This window comes from Triturus cristatus, chromosome 3_1, assembly GCF_964204655.1.
Source record: "Triturus cristatus chromosome 3_1, aTriCri1.1, whole genome shotgun sequence".
In the NCBI taxonomy this organism is placed as follows: domain Eukaryota; kingdom Metazoa; phylum Chordata; class Amphibia; order Caudata; family Salamandridae; genus Triturus; species Triturus cristatus.
Genome location: NC_140583.1, coordinates 637139652 through 637161030, shown reverse-complemented (window position 1 = coordinate 637161030; position 21379 = coordinate 637139652). Strand labels below are relative to the sequence as shown.

Here is a 21379-nt window from a genome sequence, read left to right as displayed (position 1 = left end):
CGACCTTGGCAGAGCAATACATGTCACAAGTTCGAACACATCTTCTCACTTAAAGACCAAAAGAGGCAAAACTCAAAGAGTACCAGATCAGACCAAACCTGTAAAACACACCATACGCTGAGAACTACACCAGAATCTACTCGCACAAGCTAAAACTGAGCTGGACCTAAATTATACTGGTTACACTATTAATCCACAAACCTTCATGAACGTAAACCAAGGAATTAATCAATTTTAACCAGACTCACAACTCCTCACACTTCACTTACTATATAGCTACAACTCTACTCCAAATATTCATAATAGGCACTCAGTAAAATACTTTTGCTCCCACACCCACCCAGGATAACCTAACAAAAAGGGCAGTCTACGGGGCAAACAGCTTTTTGGTTATATGACGCAGTGTAGACCAAGGTATAGGATCTATGAATTTGATTAAGGTTATAGGGATGTCAATGTTTAATAGAACCTAATGCCCTTCAATATGGTGATAGTTTTGTAATTGGTATAGAAAGTTGACTAGTTAATCCTTACGAGTCATAATGGGTTTATCAAATGTTTTACACAGTATTGCCTGCACTACAGGACCAATTCGCAGTGCATTTCTTTGTATCAACGTATTGCCTTGTGTGCCACTTCATTACATATTTTATTATGGGATGTAGTATTAATGATCAATTCCTCACTTAAAGAATTTTAAGTACAGGTGCAGATCAATTTCCCGATGTGGGGTCTGCAAGAGAGATTTAGCTGCTGTTCCAAAATCTTGCCAACAACCTTATAGTGGTGTATGCTCGTTGGAGTTTTGTAGGTTTTTTATGAGCATCCTGAGGCAACATACCCTCGAATGACAATGTTCAGCCATTAGGACAGTCTTTTCAGAGTTTCTTCTTTGAATGCACACTTGCCCATAAGGCAGAATGTGCTCACTCATTCGCGGTGTCTCGTTGCTGTTGTCTCAACTGCCTAATAAAAGGTGAATGACACCTCTTTGTAGACACAGTCTACCTCACTAAAGCAAAGTGAGCCTTATGTAGAAAGAGGGCACTTTTTCCTATATTTTATTCAGCACAAATATTTCTTTAATATTAATCCACCCTGCCACGACGTTCAAGGCTGAGGGATTTATTTCATTTGACTAGAGGGAGTGTTCTGCTACATCTCCTTGGAGGAAAGGTGGACTTCCTGTTTTGTTACGAGATAACGTCCAAAGTCAGTCTCCTTGCTGTACAGTTATCACTAAAATTAGGATAAATCAAATTTAAGCATTTGTTTCCCATGTCCTTCATGGTTTCCGAAAACGTGACTCAAGCTGGTAGTGGAAGTATTATGATGTATATTGTAACAGTAGTAAGCTTGGGTTTGGAACTCTTCCTCACGTTTACTGGAGGCAGTTCACTGTCTACAACAGTCAATATTTTTTTTTCACTGAAATTAGGGGACATTTTTACCCCTCATGCCCCCATTCTGTTGCTTTCAAGTTTCTAGTGAGCAATACACTGCAATACCTGGATTGAAAGGCAGACTCCCATTTTGTGTGCAGCATCTTTATGAATCAAAAGTTGATATATGTTTTCTAATTTCCAACTTAGACACACATTCAGTTCCTTTATAAAGAATGTATCGGTGTAAAACAGGAGTACCCTTACTAGCAGAGCTGCTTTCTTTTTCTGCAATAAAGTAGGCTGCCCAACAGTTGTATTTATTTACAGTAATATTTAAAGACTTAGGGCCTGATTTCAATCTTGGCGGCAGAGAAAGTCTGTTGCAATGGTGACTGAATTCCCTCCCCCAAAGACCACGGTCCCCCCACCTGATTTAAATGCGATTGGACCATAGATCAACGATGGCGGAGACTATTCTGTCTCCCCCATGGACATTGGAGAATTGGCTACATTTCTGCCCACTTAATTTAAATGGTGGGCATATAACTTTTTTTAAAGCTGATCACCACCAGGAAATCCCTGACAGTAAGAGGCACTGAAAAGTGCTTAATGCCCCCTTACCTCTCATGGCGAGAAGGGAATTTATCTTTTTATTTTTCCCCAAATATCCCACTTTGGGATTATTAGTTAGATAATAAAAAACAAATTGTAACTACCATATGGCTCCGTCATGTTTGACTGAGCTGTGTGGTAAAATTACAACATATTGACAGGAACCGTCAATGCTTCAAATGTCCAACTGACATTTCAGAATTTGATTGTCAAGATCTCCGTCCGAGCAACAGAGTAATTTACTCTGTCGCCCTTGCAGGAGCTGCCCAGCTGCCAAATTATAAATCGGGTCCATAAATTCTTATAATTACTTACAGAAATAATGCTCTACAAGAGATATCTCTGGTCCTGCGCAGATTAGTTTTATATATTATAATTCTTTCTTCTGTCTTATTAGTAGTCTGTCTTTACTTTATTGGTGAGTTGGAACAATGATGCTTAATCACAGAGGAGAGCAGCTGGCCAATGTAGCTTTTGTACCTAGAGGCCTGGATAGATTTAGTATTCTGTAGGCCAATTGTGCTTCTTGTCTCCAGTGTGCGTACTCCCTCCCACCCCAGGGTAGCACGGTGCTTTACAGGTGGTGCCTTTTGGAAAGGAACACATAAAAAAGATGTTCACATAACAAGTACTGTTAAGCTTGCATATCTGGGAAGTATAGCAAAACACTACTGAAATGTTCGTTAGTTTTCTGTCGATTCTCTAATATCTCACATTAGTCAATTTTACCCTGTTTAATATTTTAGCTGAAACAATCCTCACACTCAGTAAGTATTTCTTCATTGCTTGATTAATAAAAACTGTTACAATGTAATACATGGTAAATACCTATACAGTAACACATACAATCGAACTGTCCTCCTAAATTCATGGCAGTAAAATCAATTAAAACCCGTACCTCCGGCCTAGGGGAGCCCCTTTCTCTTTGCACGTACTGATGCGACAAAGGGTTCAGCGGCGTAGTATGGGTCAAAGTGGGGATGCTCATTCTAGAGAACAGGATAGGTGGGGGGACAGATAGAGTAAACCTTAGAGTAAACCTCAAGGGATCAGTACCCTGCATAGTTTAAAAATGTGAGTGCTTATTTTAAAATTAAACAAAGGTAAAATCTAGGAAAGCAGTGTGACCATAAAAGCAGAGTCCATTTTGAGGTGAAAGTGCAAATGCTCATTTGTGCGCTGTAGTTCAATGCATTATGAAACATTAAGGTGCAAGTTTTCATTTATAAAATCTAGTTTTATCAAATTTAGTGTGCAGATGCTTATGGTATAATCTAGGTGGAGCGAGTGCTGGGCATGGGAGCAGCGGCCATTATAGAAAAGAAACTCCGAAGTGCTTGTTAGGAGGACTGAGGCGGTGCATTGTTAAAGGAATCCGTGTGATTGACATTATGGAATTTAGACAGGAGTTATCAGACTCAAACTAGAAACAAGCCCTTTCTAAGTTGCTATTCTACTTTTAGGTTCTGCAATTAGCCAAGACGTTTGGTTTATGTGGGAGTTATTTTCTGATTAGAATCATATTTGTTTAATAATAGGAGTCCTTTGCAATTAAAACAAAAATGCTGGATTGTGCAGAACTATGTTTTCCTAACTTATGCTAAACTTTGCCTCAACTCCAGCTTGCATTAACATGGCTGCTGTTTCATAATATTCATTGTGTGCTAATTTTCTCATTGGGCACTGCACATGGCAAAATGTGAGTTGTTTTGTAATGACATGTTGTTCACGAAGAACTCCGTAGGGAGCCTTTAGATACTTTTCAAGCTTCTTCCTGCTCATACACTAGTTCATTCGCTCATGAGATTTTCCATTCGGACACCTGCAATGACAATAGGTCAAAAGGGACATAATTATTGGATCTTGGAGCTGGGTGCAGTCCAATCTTAAGCTGTGAACCCATTCATTTGGAAGGATTGGTGGTTACATCTGGCCGGAGTTATCAGACTTACATTTTCTGGACTTTAGAATTTGACACAAAGTTGGGGAAAATGTCTGGAGGCTTTTTGGGCCAAGGGTCTTCTCTTCTTTGAAAATGATACATAGAAATATGAAATGTACTTTCTGGGCCACCAAGAGCTTTCCGTGCCGGGATATAAGCTTTTATTTCTCAGGGTTAAAGCAGAGTCTACCTCTGTTTTTGTAGTCACTGTAATGTCATATTTTTTTTATCGAGGCCCCTTCAAAGATAATGTTGCAATAAATCAATATCTGCATTACTTAGACCCTGATCAATTCAATATGATGGTGTAACTTGAAGCAGGGGGATGATTGTTCTCATTTGTCAGAAGTTAAACCTGCGGTTTTAACAAAAGTTTAAATTTCATGGCCAAGATATAGATTTGTGTCAAAACAGACTCCAATGTTTTTAACTATTTTAAATGGACTCGCAGTTGCTCTAATGTCTCTGTACACTTAAGTGGCAGCTTCTATACCATTCCAATGAAGGCAGACCCCTTTATCCAAAGGTACCGTTGTTAATGGCAGCTGGTAAAGGTTTAGTGTTCTTTATGGCTGCCTAACAGGCTGTGTAAATGAGTGCCATACGCATCTATGGTGAGAGACAGCTGATTTCTGCAGTATCATGTACATTTTAAAAATGAGGCAGCGTAGGCAACTCATGTGAAACCTACACCTGAGACGCACTTCTTTTTCAAAGAGTCAGCACCAATTAAAAAATTCCTAGCTATCGTAACAGAAAGTTTCCGTTATAGTAAGGACTCGAAGGCGAGGATTATGCTTTTGCTTTCTTCACTTTAGTCTCCGCAGCCATTTTATTGCAGAAACAACATTTCCCATGAAACACTGGGAATTAGTAAAAACAAACAGTTCATCAGTGTCCAGTCAAGTGACGGCATATGCCTCATAGTCCCTTGCCACTTTTCTTCGCTCCTCTTTTGTTTCACGAGTCACTCTATAGAACTTTTTTCACGAGTCCTGCTTCCCATTGTCTGCTTGTAGAAAAAATGATAAAATACCAAGAGCACCCACAGACAAGCTACATGATAAGAAAGGAATGCACAACCATATGTCCGTCAATCCGCATAAACTTACAATAGTCATGACAATGAGAATATAACTCAATACTTTAAAAAACCACTTTATTTACCATTTTAGTACATTGCTGCGATACAAACATGAGTGCTCACTGTCATTGTTGCATTGACTAAATAATACAAGAAGGCAGACCATATAAAAGTCAAAATCTCAAGAAAGGAAGCGATGAATAATGTTTGCAAATACAGTCCAGGTGGCATGGTCGCGCCATACAGAGGCTGCCTCCAACAGTCCACCGCCCAGTCTTCTCGCTAATAGAACAAAGCCAAACATATGCATACACTCAAGAAAACAAACCACTAGGGTCTGCCTGGAGGCGTTTGTAAACAGGTGTTTGTGGTGCATACGACGACTATCCCACTCCGGTTGGGACAATGCCCTGTTCAAGTTGAGAGTCAGTGGTTCGATGGTCTGCCTCCGTATAAGCCCTGAATGTCCCCCAAATGTCATTGGGATGGGAGGATCGAGGCAACGTGGTAGAATAAATTTCACTGTTGGTATTGCAGAATGCTAGGCTATTCAACCAACCCTGTAATGTGGGAACTGTTTTGCGACCCCAGTGTAGTGCGATTTCTCTTTTGGCCAGCAGCAAACTAAGGGCGGCGGATCTCCGAATTCGTTTGGGGAAGTTACCCACATTGCCTAATAATGCGATCTTAGGAGTGGGAGTGAGGGTCAGTTCAGTCATATCTCCTAGTGCAGGGGTACTCACAAACTTTCTCTCGGGGGCCAAATTTACAGTGTGCTTTGTGGCCGAGGGCCGCACCGGTCGGGGCGGGGGCAGTGGGGGAGGGGGCGGGGCTAGAGCAAAAAAAACAACTGTGACCATGAGGTTGAACACAGGCCCCTGCAGCAGACGCTTTCGTCCACTGAGCCACCAGACCCGGCATTCACACATCTCCTATCTATCTATCTATCTATCTATCTATCTATCTATCTATCTATCTATCTATCTATCTCTGTCTCCCTGTCTCCCTCCCTCCCTCCCTCTATCACTCTCCCTCTCTCTGTCTCCCTCTCTCTCTATCTATTTCTCTCTCCCTCTGTCTCCCTTTCTCTCTCTCTCCCTCCCTAAGTCTCTGTCTCCCTCACCCTCTCTCCCTCCCTAAGTCTCTGTCTCAGTCCCTCCCTCCATCCCTCCCTCTCCCTCCCTCTCTCTTGTCTCCCTCCCTCTATCTCCCTCCCTCTGTCTGCCTCCCTCTGTGTCTCCTTCTCTCTCTCTCTCTCTCCCTCTGCCTCACTCACTGTGTTTGTCTCCCTCCCTCCCTGTCTCCCTCCCTGTCTCCCTCCCTGTCTCCCTCCCTCCCCCTGTCTCCCTCCTTCCCTCTCTCTCTCCCTCCCTCTCTCCTTTCATCTCTCTCTCTCCCTGTCTCCCTCCCTCTCTCTATCTCTCTCCCTCTCTCTCAATCAGTTTGTCTCCCTTTCTCTCTGTCTCCGTCCCTCTGTCTGCCTCCCTTTCCATCTGTTCTCCCTCTGTCCCACTCCCTCCCTCTGTCTACCTCCCTCTCCCAACTTGTCTGTCTCTCTCTCGCTGTCTCTCCATCCCTGTCTCCTGCTCTGTCTTCCCCCTCTCCCTCCCTCTGTCGCACTCTGTCTTCCTCCCGCTTTAAACTCACCGGATGCTCTCACTAGCTGCTGCCCCCCCCCCCGCCCTCCCCCCGTCCGTCACCTCACCCGGCGCTGAGTCAGCTTCCCTGGAACACAAACAGCCGCCGCACCCAAGTACTTCACAGGTCTTTTAAAGGCCAAGTCACTTGTTAATGAGGCTTTGTTGTATTTCATCTCTTCTTAGCGCCCCTGCATCTCCACTCATTCAGAGGGGAGATGCAGGGGCGCTAAGAAGAGGTGAAATACAACAAAGCCTCATTAACAAGTGACTTGGCTTTTAAAAGAATCGCCCGGCCCCCATAGCTCCGCGCTGCGGCAACCGGTGGTGCTTGCACAAGTACGATGTCTTCAAGGTCCGCGGGCCGCCAGGGAAGGCTTGCCGGGCCGCTGGCGGCCCGCGGGCCGTACTATGAGTACCCCTGTCCTAGTGTCTTGTGCACAGCCTCCCAGAATGGCTGTAGCTTTGGAGATATCCACGTGAGGTGGGCGAAGGCTGCGTATGGGTCATTGCATTTACGACGATTGTGTGGTCTGGAAGGATCAAGTCTGTGGGATCTGGCTGGGGTGACGTATGTTCTACGCAGAAACGTTAAAATGGAGCAGCTTATGCCGGCTATTTAAGGAGACTTCGTTACTGTGCAACATTTGACCCATTGGTCATCTGTAATGGGGTGTCCTAAGTCGGCTTCCCAGTGTTTGCAAATTTTGTCATCATTGACTGGAATGATATCAGAGCTAGCCTTGTATAGTTTAGATATAAGATGTATCCCTCCCTGACTCTCGATGATCATGGACAGTGGGGTGAACGAATCCGGTTCAATGGGAAAACCAGGCAGAGATGCCCATAGTGCTGAACGGATTCGCACCAGAACGAAGCGATTCATGAAGGTGGTATCATGGAAGCATTCCACGTCCGCCACAGAGAGGTTATACCCCGCTTTAGTGATGGCAAATGTAGCTAAGGTGCGCTGCACCAGTCTCTCTCCCATGATCGGCAGCCAGAGGGCATTGGGAAGGGGCAGTGCCGAGGAGTAAAGCGTGGATTTGCCGGTGACTTGCTTCAGTTTTTCCCACGCACAGCTGGTGGTAGACTGTCTGTATGTCATTGGGGTCTCTAGGTACACCCCTGGGTAATACCATGGATAGCTTCTCAGGCAGTACAAAGTCTGCCTCCGGACGGAGATATGGGATCCTAGCGTCGGGGTGGAATCAAGCAAAGGTGTAGCTGCATTGGGCCACTAAGTAGTACAACAGAAGGTCAGGCACTCCAAACCCCCCTCTTTCATACGGAAGGGTCAGTACTTGCCAGCGCACCCGGGGCTGTCAACCTCCCCAGATCAGTCTGATAAGGTGTGAGCGCAATGTTAAAAAGAAACTGTTAGGGAGGGGTATGGGGATGTTGTGGAAGAGCTATAAAAATTTTAGGAGCACAACCATCTTGATGATCGCTACTCTACCAGCGATGGATAATGATAATTGCAACCATCGCTGCGCCTCAAGGGCGTTGATAGCTTGACCATAATTTAGGTGGATGATGTGGACCGTGTCCAAATGTATATGAATGTCCAGATACTTAACGTAGTCAGTACACCATTCAAGGGGGAATTCACATTCCCACTGCAACGTGCTAGGGGTTAAGGGAAAGATAACTGACTTACGCCAGTTGATGCCCAGGCCAGAATGTTGCCCAAATCAAATAATTTCCCTTATTAGGGGTTCCAGGTTAACGGCAGGCTCCCTAACTTAAAGGATAGTGTTGTCCACATAAAGTGAAACCAACAAGGGGCCAGTGTTGAATTGGAGGCCCCTCTGTAAGTGTTTCTTCTGGAAATGCCGGATTAAGGGGTCCATGGCGAGAATAAACAACAAGGGGATAGGCTTGTCGATTACCACGGGATAGAGAAAAGGGTCGGGAGAGTGTACCATTCAGGCAGAGTCTCGCTGTGGGCCGGCTGTACAATAAATCAGTGTTGGCAATAAATCCCATAGACATCCCCATGCGGCGCATAATGGACACAAAAAAGGGCCACTCTAGGGAGTCGAACGCCTTTTCAGTGTCCAACAAAATGGCGGCCACTGGGATCTCAGGGTTAATCCTATGAAGGATGGAAAAAAGCATCCTAAGATTCAATGAGGTCGAACGATGAGGGACAAAGCCTGATTGGGCCGGGGAAATAATGAATTCCATCAGGAGAGACAAGCGCACAGCGAGAATCTTGGCCAGAATTTTATAGTCTAAATTTAGTAAGGACAGGGGGCGATATGACCCACATAAAGATGGGTCCCTGCCAGGCTTGGCAAGGAGGATAATGACAGCTTCGCGGATGGTATGGGGTAGGATTTGCCTTTCAAGGCTTCCGCATATACCTCAATCAGTTGAGGCACCAGTAGGTCTTGTAAAAATCCCTGTCAAGCCATCCAAGCCTGGGGCCGAGGATTCTCGAAGGGCCATGATGGCACTAATGACTTTGTCCACTGAAATCGGCTTAGCCAAGAATTCCTGCATATGCTTCTCTAGGTAGACCAAGGCGATCTCAGATAGGTATGCTGCCTGAGCAGTGGGATCGTGCCCTACTCTAAAGGTGTATAGAGAGGTGTAATAATCGAGGAATTCGTCACGGATCTGTGAGGTGGATGTGAGTGTCTGGCCAGTGGAGCATGTCAACTCGGTGATGTATGCTTTGTTGTATGGGAGGCGAAGCATCTGCCCCAGAACCCGGTCTGGCCACTCTCCTTCGCCATAACGACGTGCAGTGGAATATTTACCTAAGAACAGTATCTTGCGATCTGCAGTCTCCCTGTATTCGGTGAGGAGGGAGAGTCTGTGTGTAGCCGCCTCTGAATTAAGACTGTTTGTTGTATCGCTGTCTATGTCCCTTAAGTCTCACTCCAGACGGGAGAGTGTAGTTTGTAGAGCCTTTAGTACCCCGGCATGTTTGGCAATGCAGACTCCCCTAATATATGCCTTGAACCCTTCCCATAGAACTGCCCAAGAGTCAACCGAGCCAGTATTGATGGCAAAATATTCTTCAATGGCCTTGTGCACCTCAGAGTGAAAGAGGGCTCGACTAGGAAGGCGCCATTGTTGCTCGTATCCATCGGGTCTGGACACACTAAGGAGAAGCTTAACTGGGAAGTGGTCTGAATATGTTCTCGGACAGGTGGAGATGAATTTGTACCAACAGGATACGCCAGGGGAGATTAGCCAATAGTCTATCCTGGTCCAAGTGTTGTGGTGGCTGGAGTAATGCATGTAGTCAGTGGTGGAAGGATTGTGCTTGCGCCATATGTCGGAGAGTGGTAATTGTTCGCAAAGATCTAGTAGGGCTCTGCGAGCGCGCGGCTTAGTGCTAGGAGATTTGGTGGTGCTGTCTAAGGCGGGGTTGAGAAGCAGATAGAGATCCACCCCCCATCAGCAGCAGGGCGGAGTCTAACTTGGCAAGCTGGGCCTGTAGGGAATGAAAGAATTCCGGGGAATCAGTGTTCGGAGCATAGACACACACCAGGGGGACGCTGTGGCCCATTAATGAGCCAGTGACAATTGTGTATCTACCCTCATCATCCCCAATGGTGGAGCAAAGACTGAAGGGCACCCTTTTGTGTATAATAATTGCTGTGCCATGGAAATAACTGCTGAAGTTAGAAAAATATCTATGTGTGCACCAGGCTTGAGGCAAATCATGCGGGGTCAGATTTGGACAGGTGTGTTTCCTGCAAAAAAGCATTGTAGATGTTGTGACGTACCGAATAGTGAACAACATGCCTTTTCTTGCGATTGTCCTTTAGGCCTCTAACATTCCAAGACAACAGGGACAAATCAGAGGGACCACAGACATTACCTAACTGCACCATCTAATAGTCTTGACATTCATAACCAAAATAATCAATCGTTGATAAACGTTGAATAGGACAGTGAGCATAACAGTAAATAATTCAAAACTCCTGTACAAGGACAGTTGTCCCTCCCCCACCCTCCACCCAACCTCGCCACAGATAAAGCAAGGCAGAACCCAGATCATACAACGAAACATGATATACCAAGAGACTTTGAGCTGGAATGAAAGAACCCTATCTCGGTATATCCGTAGCCCTAGAAAAAACCAAAGGTGTACACCATGAGGGCTGGCAACGCCACGCCCGTTGGCCAGCCAGTAGAAACATTATGTGGTGATGAGTGTTAATATCCCAATCCAGCTATGGCATCAAAGCGACAACGTGTAGTATGGGAAAGTCAGCCAGTGCCCGCACTTGAAAACAGTTCCATGCTTGCGTTAGAGCCGCTGCCCGGAGGAGAGGATCTGGCCTCGTCTGCAATCGCCTGGTTGTTGTTGTGTTTGTATGTGTGGCAGAATTCCTGTACCTCAGTAGGAGTGTCGAAAATGCAGGCCCGGACATTGACATGGACTCGCAGTCTGGCCGGGTAAAGCATGCCATACTTTAGACCCAGGTTTCTGAGGGTGGCCTTAACCCCATTGTATTTACGACTGGCTTCTTGCACCATGAGAGTAAAGTCCGGATAGAGCGCTAGTTTAGAGCCCTGCCATATGGTGTCTCCTCGCTCCCTGGCGAGGTGCAATGCGGTATCATGGTCTCGAAAGTTCATGATGCGGGCGATGATAGGCCTTGGGGGGCAGCCCGGATTGGGTCGGGGGCCCAGAGTACGGTGTGCGCGCTCCACCACAAACCCTGGGGTGAAGGACTCCCTCCCAAACATGTCCACAAGCAAGGTTTCAACAAAGAGGTCAAGGAGGCCAATAGCAGTGGTCTCCGGCACCCCCAAAATAAGGACGTTGTTGCGCCTACTGCGCGCTTCGCGGTCTTCGTTCTTAATCGCCACGTCTTTGAGGATGCGCTCCACGCGCTCTAATCTTTTGTGGGACTGCGCAGTGCCATCTACAATGTCAGATATGCGCGCCTCAGCCACATCCAGGCACCAGTCGTGTGCTTGAATTTTGGCCCCCATTCCCTCAAGACGCTTGTCTAACGTGTCAAATCGCCAATCCAGTGCCCGAAAACCCGCCCTCATCTCCTGAAGCAGTGTTGGGGACTGAGCAGCGTGGTTGTCCACGTGGTCTGCGCCCTGGACACCCTCCGCCATGGTGGAGCTGCCCTCTTGATTTTTCTCAGTGACCTTTTCGAAAGTGAGGGTCCTTTGCTTAGGGTCTTTGCGGCCCATGCTGCTGTGTGACTACACGAAGGGAATGGCAGCAGCTCAATGCCTGCGCTGTTTGCAGGTAGAAGACATGGCAGGAGAGCCAACCAGCAGGTAAAAAAGTGGGGAACGTAGACAGGGTCCCGGGTACAGATGGAGCCAGCGAGCCGTTACTCTGAGCAATCTAATAGAGGGGGGGGGGGGCACCTTGAGGAGCAAGCACGATGACTGGCACGTTCAGCGCTGACAGGAAGTACAGACTCTTACTGCCACACAGAACAAAAACGGGGCCACCACCTTTGCGTGCAGATGACCAGAGGCAGGCAGAATCCGGGGTGCAGGCAGTGACTTGGCGATCAAGGCCCAGGATGTAGCCGGCCGCTGTGCTGCAGAGCGATGAGGCACGGAGGCAGCAGACGCGAGGCCCGTGGCGCAGCCAGCAGCTGGAGCGTTGGGCCCAAAGGCCGCAGGTCGGATGGATGCGTGGTATTGTAGTTAGGCAACCGGGCGCCGGGGGCGATGAATCTACTCTAGCCTCCCCCCGATCCGCACCTACAATTGACCGGGTGGGCGCCTCCCTGGCCCGAGCACAGGCCCTATCCCTGCGGGGCCTCTGGGAAGGGGAGGACCGAGTGTAGCCAAGCATGGCCGCGACCCGGCAATGTTGGAGAGTAGGCGGGTAGAGCACAGAAAACGACCCGCGCCCGGTGCACTCACCACAGCATCAGTCGTTCACTCCGGTCGGGTGACAGCCTCCGCCCGCGCCCACACTTCAGACGTGCTGCGTAGAGAAGGAGATGGGCGCAGGCCGGCACTCGCTCCGCAAGCCCCCAAATGCCTGGAAACCAGTCTAGGAGACACCCAGCCGCGGTCCGGTGGGAGCGACGTGTGCGCCACTGAAGCTGCAATCCGATGGTGTCGAGCTGCAATCCATTAACGCCGCATTTGTGGGGGATATCGCTGCTGGGCTGGAGTCGGCTCACGGAGCTTCAACGCTGCGCGGCCATGTTGGTCGGCGGCTTGGCCACGCCCCTCTCATATAACTAAATACTTACTAGTCATGGTGAGGGTCTCCCGGTTCAGCAATCCGTGGGTGAGATAATCTTCACCTCCGAGTCCTTACTAGAATTGAAACCTTTGCGTTACGGTAGCTAGGAAATTATTCATTCTATGTCATGACTGGAGGCGAGGAATATGCTGGTTTATAGCTTAATCACCAACAAATTAGCCATATCCAACACTGGCTAAAAATAGAACCTCTTAAAGGTAGAATCCGAGGACCTATTGGTCACGTTCATATTATCTTCTACGCGGACACCCAGACTGAGCTCCTTGGAGGCCATGGCCCCGTGAGTAAAATGTTCACCAAAGATTTTTAGATCCTCTTCAGCCTCCTGCATAATTCACCATACCCAGTGGGCTATGGTTAGGGAGGACACCACCTTTTTCAGCTTTCTGATGGCGATTAGGAGCTGTCTCTCACCTAGGGGTCTGAAGTCCTCAGAAATCTTCCTGTATGCCTTAAGGCATTGAACTACACATAACTTAGGAGAATCTGGAAAGCCTGGGTATTTTCTCACCCTAGATTTAGATTTGGTATGCCTGCTTAGCATAAACACCTCAGAGTCGGCAAAATTCCTTCCAGTAAGGCCCGATCATCGGAGACCCTTCTGCATGACAACATCGCTAGCTTCGCCAAGTGCTCCTTCCTCGATAGCAACCTATTGGGCTTCCAGGATAGGAAAAGGTTAAGCACCTTGTTAATTTCCCACAGAGCCAAATAACATGGCTCCGAGGAACTTGTAACCGGATGCCATGTAGAAGGCGACATATAAAGGGATGTTCTGCTACAGTGGACCCTTCCAGGGGCATATGTCCCTCTGAGATAGCTGAATGGAAGGTGTTTATCGAGCGGTATGCCATATCCTTCTGTGCTAAACTGGCCAGGAAATTCAGTGCCTGACTATATCAACACACACAAGATCACAACCCTGTCGCGCACACACCAACGACAGCATCTCCTCCACGCAGACCTGTATCGCTTGATGATGCTATGTCAAATGGTCTTTAGCATGTGTCGAAAGTTCCTGGAGCGACCATCAACCCCTGTAATCCGCCACACCATTTGGCAGAGGGACCCTTCCAGCATCATCTGGTGCAGGAGCCAATCCTGAAAGAGAAGAAGAGTTGGAAATAGTGGGAGGTTGATTGGAAAATCCCAAGAAAGTTCCAGAAGAACAGGAAACCAGACTTGAGATTTCCAAATCGGGTGATCAACACCACTTCTGCCCACTGGCGTCCGATCACGACTGATGCCCTCGTAATCATTGAGAACAGAGAAAACGCATGCCATGTCTTCAGCTCAGAGTTCTGTAGAAACCGTGGCCTCCAACTGAAGAATCTGGGCAGTTGATGATCCAATCTGGAGGCAAACAAGTCCACCGAAAAAGGACCCTTCCGGTTTTGAAGGCTGGAAGAGACTTCTTGATGAAGCTTCCAGAAGCTGGTGTCCCAGAAGTGACGGGACTGCTAGTCTACCACCCCGTTCTCCTGGCCTGGAAGATATTCTGCTGTGACTGAGATCTGATGATCGAGATTAAGTTTCTTAATTGATTTATTTAGACCTCTAACTAGGTCAACAATTAGAACAAATATGGAGAAATTCATTGTTGTGAAACTTAATAACAATAAGCACAATTCTTCTCTAAAATAGTGATAAAAAAGATTTTAAAAATGTATACAGATTATAGCAAGCAAATTGAAGGTAGATTAAGGCAGACAAATCCTTAACAGTGGATACATAATATCTAAAACTTTTAGGATTTTAAAAAACAAAGTCAAGCTTCTACTAAAAGTTTATTCAGGCAGATATATAGCACATGGTCTAAGTCTTTGTTCTCCTCCACTACAGAGTTTACATAATCCTGTTTTGTCGCTTGTTTTATCCCAATGCTTCGCATGGCTTCCTAAAGGCAAGATCCCTAAACGAAGCATGATGATGCATCGTCTAACGTTATGTTCTAGAGTAAATCTCAAATAAGGTTGATAGGTCTTGTATTCAAAGGAAGATGTATAAGACCTATAATGGGATAGTTGAGAGCAGTAAGTTGAGTCAAGGTTCAAGCTAAGGTGTTGTCATATTTTTCAGAAATAGTGTTAGATGTGACCTCAGATAGAGTAAACCTTAAGGGATCAGTACCCTGCATATTTTAAAAATGTGAGTGCTTATTTTAAAATTAAACAAAGGTAAAATCTAGGCAAGCAGTGTGACCATAAAAGCAGAGTCCAACCAAGACTGTAAAAGTGATGTAGTGCATTTAAAGTGAAGTAAAGCTTCTGCAAGATTTTCATAAAAATGTAACTGCTCAACCCAGCCTCAAAGGTTTTGTGCTTTAGGAGAGCTCTCAAAGTATTTTTTTCTATGTGTAACTAATAAGCCCATTTAATTGTGTTGGCCAAGGCATTTGTATAGGCACTCGTCAGTGACAATTCTAATCGTAGTACCTGAGCCGTAGCAGCCTGACTTGTAGTGGTTATTTTCCGTAATAATTTCCCTTCGCTCTTATTCAGAATATGCCATTTGTTTATTGGTAAATATTCTAGGGCGTATGTCAGAGTGGGGGGGATTTTAACTGTGTATATTTCCAAAAGTGGATAAAAGTGCCTCTTTCCTGAAGAAGAATAAACGCTCTTTAATGCTCTTACATGAGCAGTAGCCTTAAATTGGAAGCGCCGAAGAGGAGTATTATTTTCACGCGTCTTTACGAATACTCTCTTTAGGTAAGTGTACAGTTTACTATTTCAACTTTTTTTCCTCCCAATTTCTAATGAATATGATGTTTCCTTCCCCAAATGGAAGCACTTTTGTTTTAGAAATATTAACTTTCAGAAAATTCTCTGCGGTGTATCTGAAGAGAGCAACTAAATTATTTTGTAAGCCGATTGGTGTTAAGTCGAATACGACTACATTCTCGGCATACATTAAGGTGTGTATTTCGTGGGAAGCTATTTTTGATGAGGAAAATTCTGTATTCCTTATATGCACTCCAATAGGTCACTTACGAATAAAGAGAACAATATACGTGCAAGCAGGCAGCCCTGCTTCAGGCCATTCAAAGTAGATATTTTGTAGGTTAAGCCCATTTCTCCCTCCATCTGAACACTACACCATGTTTCTTTATGCAAGACAACAATTAATGTTAAGTCATCCGGGGTCCCCATTTTCTTCCATTTCCTCCATATGGTGGGGTTTATCGACCCTATCAAAGGCGGTTGATAAGTCAACGAACAAGGTATAGACTATCTGAGACTTTGTTATAACATACTTATCAATTATTGTTTATAAAAGTCCAGTGTTATTAATAACACAATACATAGGGCGAAAACCTGCCTGGTACATCAGATTAGTTCCCCTGGAAAAGGCCAAATCTTTCAGATGCTCTCAAATACTTGCCGCAAAGATTTTCCCAGTTGCATCCTGGAGTGAAATTTATCTGTAGAAGCGGGAGCCTTTCTTCAAGAGTTGAATCGCGATGTTCTCAGTCCATGATTTTGGGATTTGGCCAGTATTGCAGCTGTAACTGAAAAGTAGAGCCAGAAACTTGATAATCCAGACAGAACCTGCCAGAAGTTGGTCGCCCGATCCGAGAATACCTTGGATCAAGTGCCTCCCAGGTGATTGATATACCTGACTGCTGAAATGTCCATTTTGAGCAGGAAACAGGACTGGATATTGTCTCTGGTCCAACACCGGATCACAGAGGAACCAGCCAAGAGTTCCAAACAGTTGACATCTAATGTTCTTAATGAGTCCACAACCCTCCTGTGGAGAAGTCACCACACCGAGTGCCCCAGCCTGACCTACTGGCATCTGACTCTGTAATGAGGTCCGGAGCAGAGCCGAAAATCGCTCTCCCGTTCCATGCTTCTATGTGGTAAAACCCCCAGAGAATCTCCTACTGTGCATCATTAGAGTGCGCGACTGACTAGGAGTAAGTGAGGTCCCTTCGCCTTTAGTATCTGAAGGGCCTGGAAGTGCAGGTGTCCTGGAAATATGGCCTGGATGGATGACAGGAGACCCACCAGGCGAGTAATCTGTCGCAAGGACACTGTTTTGGGCTTACATTCTCCAAAGCTTGTGACGAATCTTGGACACTTTCTGAAAAGGAAGACTCAGGGTAGCCTCGGTGGAGTCTATGACGAACCCCAGAAAAAGCGCCTTTGGAGAGGGGATAAAGAGGGATTTCTTTTCATTCATCACAAAGCCAAGACTTTCGAGCAAGTTGAATGCTATCTGCAATTGGGGCGACAACTGTCGGAGGTCCTGTGCCAGGAGGAGCATACCGTCTAGGTAAATAATGAGGCGGATTCCCTGCACCCGGTGGTATTCCATGACTGCTTGAGCACCTTCGTAAAGCACCAAGGGAAGCAGGAGAGGCCGAAAGGTAGGGTTGGAAACTGTAATGTTTGCTGTTGCCAGATGAACTGAAGAAACCTCCTGTGATGATGGAAATTTGGCATGGCCAAATATTTATCTTTGAGGTACATGTGGACCATCCAGTCTGTGGGACATACAACATCCTGAAGGAGGTGGATACCCTCCAATTTGAAATGGTGGTACACCAGCCACTCGTTGAACTCGAGTACATTTATCACTGGTCTCTGACCCATGTTGGTTTTGTCGACTAGGAACAGGTTGCTTATGAAACAACAGGTACCCGCAAAGCTGTGTGAAACCTCTGAACCATCTACAGGACCCACGCATCGCTTGTATTAGCCAGATGGCCCCTTACCCTTAGGAGCTAATAAGGGCAAACACCCACTGGAAGTGGAGTCAACGTTGAATCCCTTGTGTCTTCGGCCTCTGAAGCACCGTCCTCTGGTCCGGTAGAAATTTCCAAAGCAGGCTTGGTCTGGTTATTGCCTGGTGCCTGGTCTTCTAGGAGGATACTTGCAGAAGGACTGGCCAGCCGTGTGGCTCCTGCCTCGACTGGCCCTGCAAAAAACCCTGAAGGAAAAAACCCTTTCAATAGAGGTCGGGGCTTTGTCTAGTGATTTGAAGGTATTTACAGACTTTCCAAGTTCATAATAAAAGGCTCACCGTAGAACCCCCACCCCCTCCCTCCTCCCTGGTGCTACAACCCCTGCCTCAAAATCAGCGAGGTCCCCAGGATTCGGGTCCACCTTTACTAAGAAGAAACGTCTCTGTTCAGTGGACAGCGCACTATTCGCATTGCCCATGAAGGCAATTGTACACTGTGCCTATCCAAAGAGGATCTCCAGGGAGGTGAGGGATCTCAAAGCCTTGGCATCATCTTCCATGTTGTGGATCCTTGTTAAGGGGCCAAGGGCATCCAGGAGCTTATTCTGGCACTCCCGCCAGGACCTGCCTATGTCCATTTTGCAGTCTATTATGAATTTGGCCAGGAAAATGGCCATTCTGGGGTCCAACTCTGGAGTCAGGACTACCTTCCCTTCCAAAGAGAGACGAGGGCACTCCTCCTTAAGGCAATTTTTGGCTTGCTTCCCCAACGGGGCTGTGATCTGCTCTGCCACGTAGTTTGCCACCTTTGTGGAGGGAACCCACTCAGACGAACTGGGATGGAGGAGTTCCTCCAGGTCAAGTATGTTTGACCCATCGTCAGGGGCATTGGGGTCAGTGCCAGGAGGTGCAGAAGAGGTGCGCCAAACCCTGTAAGGGCCGGCACTATCATCCATGTCCCTATGAGCATCATTACCTTATGGGTGAGATCGGATCTGAGTACCATTTTATCTGAAAGAAACACGTTAGTTAGATTCCTCACCTTAGAATATCCCCATGCGTCAGGCTGGATCCGGAAAGATTTTTGTAGCAATACCCCTTGCGTCGTCTGCGGCTCCACTTCCGTCATCGGCGCCGTGCGCCGGAATGACGTCGTCGGAGTACTTAGACGCCGCCCTCGCGCGCTGTCGTCAGTTCTTCTTTTTTCCGCGCCAGTAAGCGCCAATCTGGGAAGAGCTTACCCCTAGTAATTTTTTGACTAACTTTTTTGACTTGTTTTGGTCTATCGACTCGACTCTGGTGCCGGAAGGATGCCTGGTTTCAAAGCCTGTGACGCCTGTCATCGCCTGATGTCGGTGACGGATCACCATCGCAGGTGCCTTTATTGCCTGGGGGCCGACCATGACGCGGAGTCGTGCCTCGATTGCCAGGCCTTGACATCGAAAGCTAGGCGGGAGCGGTCCCGTAAGCTTCTCGAGCTTCGGCACTCGGCTCCGCGCCGCTCTCGGTCCCGGTCCAGGAAGAGGTCCAAGGACCGATCTCGGAGCCGCAGCCATCGTCATCGCTCGTCGGGGTCTTCGGGCAAGTCGAAGCACTCCAAGAAGTCCAAGAGACGACATCGCTCTTCGGACTCCCCTCGCCGGTCGCGTGACTCTGCTGAGGGTCAGGGTGGTCAAACCCCGCGGCTCTGTCGGAGCCGCAGGAGCCGCGTCCGTCCCCATACCCGCCGGTCCCTGGGACTGACGCGACTCCGACAGAAGTCAGTGCCTTCCTCTCGGCCATTAGGGGCCTGGCTCCGGCATCGATGCCTGTAGGCGTGCCTTCGGGCCCCGCAGGTTCGACTGGGCGACCTCGCGTGCCGGCGGCTCCGGCCCCGTCGACGGCTCCGGCCCCGACGCCGCAGGTCCCCGAGGGATCCAGGCCTGGATCTCGGTCGGCGCCGGTCGACCTCACGACGCCTCCTCCGCCGGCGCCGACACCGGTTCCACCTCCGACGCCGTCCCCGGATGACGTCGTTCCCCAGTTTAGTCCCGGTCCGGGCCCGACGCCGGCGCGGCGCCGGCCGGCGCCGCTACCGGCGCTGATTGGTGAACTCTTCATCTACTGCCCGGCTCCGATCATTCCTCCTGTTTATCGGGAATCGGATGACGAGGGCGACTGGGAGGGGTCTGAAGACCCTACGGCCGCTCAGGCCCAACTTTCTCAGGACTGGGCAGAGGAATTGGGGGATGCCAGCTGTCTGTATACCTCCCTGGTGCTGGTTTCATCTCTCCTCCGACTGTGGCCTCGGAGGAGGGTGCAGCCTTCTCAGTGGTGCTGCGCAAGGCGGCCGAAGCCCTAGGGCTCGAGTTTCCTGCTGTGGCCGTGAGGACTAACGTCCTCACTGAGGTCCTTCAACCGACAGCAAGCTCCACTGAGCCTCTGCTGCAGTTTAATGAGGCCCTCATTGACGTTCTGCAGGGCACTTGGTCCAAGCCCTCCACAGTCCCTCCTGTGGACCGGAACGTTGCCCGGCGCCACCGCCGTGCTCCGGGCGACCCCAGTTTCCTCTCCCAACACCCAAAAGTCTGGTTATCCAGGCCTCAGCCTCCCAATCCTCCTTCCCGTCCGCTCCTCCGGATCGGGAATCCAAGAGGTTGGAACAGTTTGGCAAGATACTGTTCTCGTCCCTGAGTTTGGGGCTGCGGTCTTTAAATACCGCTTGCCTTTTGGACCATTATTCCCACTCTCTGTGGGATATGGTGGAGGACGTGCTGCTATTGTGCCCGGTGGAGGCCCGGACACGACTCACTCAAGCACTTGCTGACGGTCGAGATGCAGCACGGCATGCCATACGGTGTGGACTTGACACCACGGACTCGCTGGGTCGGGCGATTTCCACCACGGTGGCGCTTCGGCGTCACGCCTGGCTGAGGTCCACGTCATTTTCGGGGGATGTCCAGAATTCCCTCCTGGACATGCCCTTTAATGGCACTCGCCTTTTTGGTGAGAAGGCGGACAGTGCGCTGGCTCGGTTCAAGGACTCCCGGGCCACGGCCAAGTCCTTGGGTCTTTCGGCCCCGCAGCCGCAAACTTACGCCTTTCGTCCCTTTCGTGGCCAAGGAAGGGGCACCTCCTCACGTCCGCCCAGCCACCGGCTGCAGAACCAAACTGCACGCGGTCGCGGACGTGGATTCCGCCGAGGCGGTACTGGAGGTTGTGAGAAGTTGGCCTGGCATATGCTGTTCCTGGTTATAGGGACACCTTGCACCAGTCCAATTCGACTCTTATTGATGATAGGTTTAAGACAACCTTTAAAGAAAGCTATCCTAGTGGTAGCTGTGGAGAGCAGCCTTCAGGCTAAGTCTTGAAGGAGTGTTAAGCTTATTGTTTTACCATAATAACCTCTTGAATAACCAAATGAAAGAGTAGCCCACACAGGTATATATATAAAATAGATGTATTTATTCTAGACAGAATCCCACAGTCACTTTATGTGGCTAGTGGCAAAGTTACAATTCAAACAAGCATTTCTAAACACAATAAATAGCACAGAAATCAATGGGCCCCGGGGGGGGACCAAACCATATACTAAAATAGTGGTATAAGAACCACGACAATTCTACAGGCAATGCCTAGGGCATTCAGGATCGCTTGCCCCTTCAGAATCCACCCACAGTTAAGAGGAAGGGGACCCACGGGAGACGCGTGCAGTGCAAAGAGCTGCTATCGGGATCGCAATGTTAGCCTATGGAGAATGTCGCGGTTGAATAATTAAAGGTTAAGGACACTTCTAGCAACAGTAAAAAGTTAAGGCTTGAGACT

The 21379-nt window shown here is 48.0% G+C and overlaps 1 protein-coding gene across 6 annotated transcripts in view; it reads left to right on the top strand.

Moving 5' to 3' along the window:
* ZWILCH (zwilch kinetochore protein) overlaps positions 1 to 21379 on the top strand; it is a 479149-nt gene that overhangs the window by 429818 nt on the left and 27952 nt on the right. The window lies entirely within an intron of this gene.